Here is an 8,731-nt window from a genome sequence, read left to right as displayed (position 1 = left end):
CCTTTTGCCTTGGGTTTATGATCCATAATCTTGATGAGGTTGTTGATCCAGATCCTGTAACATTTATTGAGCCAACTTAGTGATAATCAAATAATGACACATGACTCAATAAATTGAGATTTCAAACTCATCAATCCTTCAGGCCCAATCCCATAAACCATGATATTCAATTGGGTTTCATACCAAAGTAAGTTTAAGTTAATAATTGTGCTCAAAGACTAACTTAAATCACAATATTTTTGGCCCAGAAACCCTTTTCAAGAGTGGCGTTTAAGTTGTAGTTTAAGCTTAAACTGCAACTTAAACGCCAGACACTTCCAGTGAGGCTATTTGTAGAAGCACGTTTAAGCTTCAGTTAAGGTTAAACTGAAGCTTAAACGTGGAAATGGAAGAATGGTAGCCCTGGAGAGTAATGTAGTCGAACACGTTTAACCTCCAGTTTAAGGTTAAACTGGAGGTTAAACGTGGAAAAGGAATGAGGCAATCCTGGAGGTCGAACACGTTTAACCTCCAGTTTGAGTCAAACTGGAGGTTAAACGTGGAAGCTTGGAATGGTGGCCCTGGAGGTCGAACACGTTTAACCTCCAGTTTGAGTCAAACTGGAGGTTAAACGTGGAAGCTTGGAATGGTGGCCCTGGAGGTGTCGAACACGTTTAACCTCCAGTTTGGGGTCAAATTGGAGGTTAAACGTGGAGACGGAGAGAGCAACCCTGGAGTGAAGAAACTATCGAACACGTTTAAGCTCCAGTTTGAGTCAAACTGGAGCTTAAACGTGGAATGGCCACTGGTACTCTTCCTGGTTCTGGCGTTTAACCTCCAGTTTGAGGTCAAACTGGAGGTTAAACGTGGAACTCCTCCCTGGGTGTCATACTCATTCTGGCGTTTAACCTCCAGTTTGAGGTCAAACTGGAGGTTAAACGTGGAATGCTCCTTAAGTGAGGCTTTTCATTCTGGCGTTTAACCTCCAGTTTGAGGTCAAACTGGAGGTTAAACTTCAATCCCAGCATTTCTTATCCTTCATGATTTTGGCGTTTAAGCTCCAGTTTAGGCTTAAACTGGAACTTAAACTCCACATGTGATATACAAGCTTCCTTTATTGATTTTGTTGCTTCCTTGCTTAGCCTCTTCTTCCCTGAAATCATCCAAACAATTGCATCAAAGTCTTGCAAAATTTCATGAGAAATCTTTCATTCATAGCATTTAAGTAATATAACTAAAACTCATGGAATTTGCATCAAAATCATATTGTTTGGATGGTTCATTACTTTGTTCTTCATTTAACCATTTTTGGTTACTTTAAGCTCAAGAAAATGCATAAAACAACTAAAACTAACAGAAAAATACTAGTGAAACTAGCCTATGATGCCTTGGCATCACAACACCAAACTTAATACTTGCTTGTCCCTAAGCAAGTCCTGAGTTAATTGAGAAGAAAGTATGAAACAGAAAGCAATTACATTGGCTATATTAGCAAGCATTTGAAGTTCATCAGAAGGGTTTTATGCAGAAAGTTGCAGCATCACTTTTTCATACTTATCAGGTAAGATTATCACTTTTTCATTGCATCCATCAAAAATTGCTATGGCCTCTTGTTATTCTTATGTCCTTGGCACTTTTCTCTTCTTTGTTTTTCTTTTCTTTTTCTTAGAGCTTCTTTTGCTCCTTGTTTGCTTAGTGTTATGTGTTGCACAAGCCTTTGGCATTTTCTTTTTCTTATCAGTGCACTACACATATCCACCTTAGGCATTTTAGTTCACATTTCTTCTTGAGACATTGGTGCCCAGCACCTCTTTGTGTGACTAAATGTTTTGTATCTAGGTTGCTCTTTATAGTGGACTTTTGGTTGATAATCCCGGGTTAGTTAACCCAAGTTACCAAGTGTTGAAACACTCCTCAGAACCTATTCATCCAAGCATATCCTTAATACATAAACACCACAGGCATTTGTCTCAGAAGTTCAAACCATTGGTGCCTAGCTTATTTTCTCAATTTTTTTGCTTTTTGGTTGCCTTTTTCCGTGGCTTTTTCCTTTCCTTTTTCTTTCTTTTTCATGGCCAAAGACATTTATTCATCAAGATCCATAGACAATTTTTACTTCTACATAAAAAAATGATAATTCTACACTCTAATTTTAGTGATGTGACTAAACAATCAAGCATGCATACCACCACTTAATTCTACTTGATTTGTCACTAATTTAGCCAAGTTTCTTTTGTTCAAACTTTTCTTTTATTTTTGAAACAGAACAAGCATGGCACGCACTTGTTTAAGAAGGTGAAGTTATATCCAAACATCTAGGCATTCACTTTATTCAAAGCAATTAACAAACAGACATACTAAAACAAACTACACATTCCAGAAGATTCAACATTTACAGTTTAAACCAGAACACGCATGCTTTTGTTAACCATTTTAAAGAATTATCAAGGAATAACACCACCTTGTGAAATTCCTTGTTTTCTCTTTGTTGTCAGGAAACACTTTGATTTCTCCTTCTTCTTCCTAAATGTTGCTTCTTGCTTTAAGGTTCTTGTTTCCTTTCCTGCAAAGAGTAATGAAGTTGCTTGCTCCTCAAGCACTTAAGTGGTTAGCTCAACTATGTGTGGGTAAGTATCGGAATCTTAAGTTGGTGTGTGAACACCAAACTTAGTCTCCCACTTACTTCTCTGTGTTCTTTGAATCCTTGAGTTATCTTGGAATGATGTTGCTACTAAGGGTTTTAAGCATTTCTGTGACTGCTTAGAATAGTTGTTCCTTTCACATAATTCAAAGGTTGTTGTGTTCAGTTGATCTTTATGGTGGAACACCAAACTTAGAGTCACGCATTCCCCTTTGACTTATGGAGCCATGAATTCATTGTTTGGTGTGAAACACCAAACTTAATTCTTTGCAATGCACAGAAACTACTTTACCCCTTTTATTGAAACAAATAAAAGAAACAGCAAAAAGGTATTACCTCAGGTTGGGTTGCCTCCCAACAAGCGCTTGTTTAACGTCATTAGCTTGACGGTCAGCTTCCTCAGTTGAGGTGATATTTAACTTTGTCCTTCTCCTCCACATCTCCCAAGTAATGTTTGAGTCTTTGACCGTTAACAATGAAGGTTCGTTGCGACTTTTCTTCCATGATTTCTACTTGTCCATAGTTGGAGACCTTGGTGACAAGGAATGGTCCAGACCACCTTGATTTTAACTTCCCTGGAAATAGCTTTAGCCTAGAATTGTAGAGCAATACTTTTTGCCCTTCTTTAAATGTCCTTGGGGCTATGTTGCTGTCATGCTTCTTCTTTGCTCTTTCTTTGTAAATTTTGGCATTCTCATAAGCTTCCGCTCTGAATTCTTCCAATTCTTGAATTTGCAACATCCTTCTTTCTCCAGCGGCTTTGTTGTCCAAGTTCAGAAGTTTCAAGGCCCAGTATGCCTTGTGCTCCAACTCCAGTGGCAAATGGCAAGCTTTTCCATATACTAGTTGGTAAGGAGACATTCCAATTGGTGTTTTGAAAGCTGTCCTATATGCCCAAAGAGCATCATCCAGCTTAATCGACCAGTCCTTCCTTGAAGTTCCCACAGTCTTTTCCAGGATTCTTTTGAGTTCTCTGTTAGATATTTCGGCTTGCCCACTTGTCTGTGGATGGTATGGTGTGGCCACCCTGTGTTTGACTCCATATTTTAGAAGCAATGCCTCTAATGGTTTGTTGCAGAAGTGGCTTCCTCCATCACTGATGATTGCTCTTGGAACCCCAAAACGGCAAAAAATGTGTTTTCTGAGGAAGTTCATGACTACCTTATTATCATTGGTTGGAGTTGCTAATGCTTCAACCCATTTGGAGACATAGTCTACTGCCACAAGAATGTAATTGTTTGAGTATGAGGAGGGAAATGGTCCCATGAAATCTATCCCCCATACATCAAACAATTCAAGTTCCAGAATGAATTGTTGTGGCATTTCATTTCTTCTTGGCAAGTTCCCAGCTTTCTGGCATTCATGGCAGTGCTTCACTAATTCTTTTGCATCTTTGAAGATAGTGGGCCAATAAAAACCACACTGCAACACCTTAGCTGCTGTTCTTTCTCCTGCAAAGTGCCCTCCATAAGTGGAGCCATGGCAGTCCCATAAAACTTCCCTTCCTTCTTCCTCGGATATGCATCTTCTGAGTATGCCATCGGAACATTTTTTGAACAAATACGGTTCGTCCCAGATGAAGTATTTGGCATCATTTACCAATTTCTTCCTTTGATGTTTGTTAAATTCCAAAGGTAAACTCCCAGTGGCCTTGAAGTTTGCTATGTCTGCAAACCAAGGTGCTTTGTGAATTACCATGAGTTGTTCATCAGGAAAACACTCATTTATATGTGTGCTTTGTGTGCTTCCTTCTTCACATGGTATCCTTGATAAATGATCTGCCACCTTGTTCTCTACACCCTTCTTGTCTTTGATTTCAATGTCAAATTCCTGCAACAAAAGAACCCATCTAATAAGTCTCGGTTTAGATTCTTGTTTGGCAAGTAAATATTTTAAAGCTGAATGATCAGTGAAAACAATGACTTTAGATCCAATGAGATACGATCTAAATTTTTCAAATGCAAAGACTATTGCCAAGAGTTCTTTTTCAGTGGTTGTATAATTCCTTTGGTTAGCATTCAAGACTTTACTGGCATAATAAATCACATGTACCAAATTGTCTTTCCTTTGTCCTAACACTACCCCAATAGCAAGGTCTGATGCATCACACATCAGTTCAAACGGTAAGTTCCAATCAGGTGGGGCAATGATAGGTGCAGAGGAAAGTTTTTGCTTCAAAAGTTCAAAAGCTAGCATGCAATTTCCATCAAATACAAAGGGTGTATCAGAGACAAGCAAGTTACTCAAAGGTTTGGCTATTTTAGAAAAGTCTCTAATAAACCTTCTGTAAAAACCAGCGTGGCCCAAAAAGCTCCTAACTGCCTTGACATTACTTGGTGGAGGTAGTTTTTCAATGATTTCCACCTTAGCTCTGTCCACCTCCATGCCTCTATTAGAGATTTTGTGGCCAAGGACTATTCCTTCTGTGACCATGAAATGACACTTTTCCCAGTTTAAGACTAGGTTAGTCTCTTGGCACCTCTTAAGCACCAAGGCAAGGTGGTGTAGGCAGCTGGGAAAAGAATCCCCAAACACAGAAAAATCGTCCATGAAGACCTCAATAAATTTTTCAATCATGTCCGAAAAGATGGACAGCATGCATCTTTGGAAAGTGGCAGGTGCATTGCACAATCCAAAGGGCATGCGTCTATAAGCAAAAACTCCATATGGACAAACGAATGATGTTTTCTCTTGATCACTAGGATCAACTACTATTTGGTTGTATCCTGAATATCCATCCAAGAAACAATAGTAAGCATGTCCGGCAAGCCTTTCAAGCATCTGATCCATGAATGGGAGTGGGAAATGATCTTTTCTGGTGGCTTCATTGAGCTTCCTGTAGTCTATGCACATCCTCCACCCAGTAACAGTTCTTGTGGGTATGAGTTCGTTCTTCTCATTTGGCACCACCGTTATGCCACCTTTCTTGGGAACTACATGGATGGGACTAACCCATGGGCTATCAGAAATGGGGTAGATTACCCCTGCCTGCCATAACTTCCTCACTTCCTTTTGTACCACTTCTTTCATGACGGGGTTCAATCTTCTTTGAGCTTGAATGGAAGGTCTAGCATCTTCTTCTAACAAGATTTTATGCATGCATATGGATGAACTTATCCCCTTCAAATCAGCTAGGGTCCATCCAATGGCATCTTGATGAGTTTGCAGCACCTTGATCAATTCTTCTTCTTGTTCTTGGCTTAAGGCCGAGCTAATGATAACAGGGTGACTCTCATCACTACCCAAGTATGCATACTTGAGATTAGGGGGCAATGCTTTGAGCTCAGGTTTTGGTGCTTCCTTTTCTTCTTTCACTTTCTCTGGCTTGCTTAGCATAGTTGTGTCAGCATCCTTGATATCACTAACTTCAATATCCTTAGTGAACTCCTCCTCTGCCACTTCCTTTATTGTTTCCTCAAAAGTTTCTTGTACTGCAATGTCCACTACATCAACCCTCATGCATTCCCTTAGTGATTCTGATGGATAGCTCATTGCCTTGAATACATTAAACACCAATTTCTCATCATGGAGTCTAAGAGTGAGTTCACCCTTTTGTACATCTATGATGGCTCCAGCAGTAGCTAGGAAGGGTCTCCCCAGAATTATCGAAGCCTTGGCTTCTTCCTCCATATCTAACACCACAAAATCAGCAGGAAATATAAATTCTCCCACCTTCACCAACAAATCCTCAACTATCCCATGAGGGAATTTAAAAGATCGATCTGCCAATTGGAGGGCCATTCTGGTTGGTTTGGCTTCTTCAATCTTCATTCTTTTCATCATTTTTAGCGACATCAAATTGATGCTGGCCCCTAAATCACACAAGGCCTTCTCCACCATGACTTCTCCTATAATACAGGGGATTTGGAAACTGCCTGGGTCCTTCAATTTTTGAGGCAATTTGTGCTGAATGATGGCACTGCATTCTTCAGTTAACAACACAGTTTCCTCATTTCTCCAGCTTCTCTTCTTGGTCATCAATTCTTTTAAGAATTTTGCATAGAGTGGCATTTGCTCTATTGCTTCAGCAAAGGGAATGTTGATTTGAAGCTTCTTGAAAATCTCCAAGAACCTGGAGAATTGGCTATCCTTTTCACTTTTCATCAAACGTTGAGGATAAGGTGCTTTAGGTGTGTAAGGCTTCAAGACCTCTTTTTCTTTTTCTTTTGTTGCAAACGGTGTAACAGATTGTCCTTGTTCTTTGTCTTTCACATTTTCCTTTGCTTCATCCTCTGTGGTTTCCCTTGAAATCTCCTTTAGATTCTTTCCACTTCTGAGGGTTATGGCCTTACATTCCTCCCTTGCAATAGCCTTGGCAGCATGAGAACTGCTTGTCCCAGGGGCTTGCTTAGTCAAATACACAATTTGATTCTCTAGCTTCTGGATGGCAGCTCCTTGGTTTTGCAAGTTAGAATTTACTTCTTCCTTAAAAGCCTTCAATTCAATTATGTCTTGGCTCATGGTTGCAAGCATTCTTTCCATCCGGTTTAATTGATCTTGAAATTGTTGGTTCGGATTAGGTTGGGAATGTTGATTATTTTGGCCATGATATGATGATTGGGGGTAAGTGTTTTGTGTGGCTTGGTATGATCTTTGGTTGGAGTTTTGGTATGGGGAATTGTTTTGTTGGTTGTGGTTGTAAGGTTTGTGGTTTTGTGGTTGGGTTTGTTGGTTTCCCCACCCAAAGTTTGGGTGGTTTCTCCAGCCTGGGTTGTAAGTATTGGCATGTGGATCATATGATTGCCTTTGTTGGTTTCCCACATAATTGGCCTCTTCCCAATCACCTCCTTCAATGCCTTCTTCCTCTTGATCTTGTGTGTGTATTGCAGCCACTTGCTTTGTTTCTAATTGCCTGGTAAGCTCTGCTAGTTGCTTGGCAAACACCTTGTTTTGGGCTAGAATTGTATCAACATGGTTCAGCTCCATGACTCCCTTAGTGTTGTGCCTTTCTGATGCATAGTAGTACTCATTCTCAGCCACTGTCTCGATCACTTCAATGGCTTCCTCCACGGTCTTTTTCTTGTTCAATGAACCTCCTGATGAATGGTCTACGGCCTTCCTTGATTCATACGAGAGCCCATCATAGAAGATGTGCAATTGCACCCAATCATGGAACATGTTTGGTGGGCATTTCCTTGTCAAGTCCTTGAATCTCTCCCATGCCTCGTAGAGAGTTTCACCATCTTGTTGTCTAAAAGTCTGAACCTCAGATCGAAGCCTATTGACCTTTTGTGGAGGGTAGAAACGTGCCAGAAACTTGCCTTCCACCTCATCCCATGTGGTTAGACTCCCCCTTGGGAATGATTCCAGCCACTTAGCTGCCTTGTCCCTAAGTGAAAATGGGAACAAAAGCAGTTTATAAGCATCTTCCTGGACTCCATTAGACTTCACAGTGTCACAAATTCTCAGGAACTTTGTGAGATGTTGGTTTGGGTCTTCATTAGCACTTCCTCCAAAGGAACAATGATTCTCCACAAGTGATATTAGCTGTGGCTTGAGCTCAAAATTGTTGGCCTGAATGGGTGGTTTCTGGATGCTACTACCACAATTCCCTGAGGTTGGGTTTATGTATGAACTCAGAACCCTCCTCTCAGGGATGGCATTGTTTCCATCAGCTCTCTCATGGTTATGAACTTCTCTATCCATGTTAAGATCTAAAGCTTCCTCAAAATTGTCCTCAGATTCTCCTTCAGATTCCTCTTCTCCCACTACTCTCTTCCCTCTTGCTTCCCTTCTAAGTCTATGAAGAGTCCTCTCTGGTTCAGTATATGGAGGGGTTGATGTCTCTCCTCTCCTACCTGTCATACAAGAACACAACTCAAACACAAACAAGTGAAATACTCTTGGTTAATGGAAGAGTATGGTTAGATCAATTGAGGAATTAAATCAAACAGTTAGTGAGTCAGTGAGTTAGTTGCATGAATCTAAAGGCGTAACGAAGGAAAGCATGTAACCAAGTGCAGAAATTAAAATTCAACAAGTATCTAGAACAGAATTAACAACGCAAGAGAAAATTGCTCAATCTAGTTAGCTTCCAATTTGAGAATTGTCAATCGAAAACCAATCCCCGGCAACGGCGCCATAAACTTGATGCGCATAAAACTAGTTATG

General features: G+C 40.3%; 1 non-coding gene across 1 annotated transcript; it reads left to right on the top strand.

The window, feature by feature from the left end:
* The first annotated feature begins 7,736 nt into the window (after positions 1–7,736).
* On the top strand, positions 7,737–7,840 carry LOC112774618 (small nucleolar RNA R71). Its single transcript, XR_003189095.1, has one exon. It is a non-coding gene; the product is annotated as a small nucleolar RNA R71 (small nucleolar RNA).
* Positions 7,841–8,731: the final 891 nt, after the last annotated feature.

This window comes from Arachis hypogaea, chromosome 18 (assembly GCF_003086295.3).
Source record: "Arachis hypogaea cultivar Tifrunner chromosome 18, arahy.Tifrunner.gnm2.J5K5, whole genome shotgun sequence".
In the NCBI taxonomy this organism is placed as follows: domain Eukaryota; kingdom Viridiplantae; phylum Streptophyta; class Magnoliopsida; order Fabales; family Fabaceae; genus Arachis; species Arachis hypogaea.
Note: the sequence above shows the minus strand (reverse complement) of the source record. Positions and strands in the feature narration are given on the sequence as shown.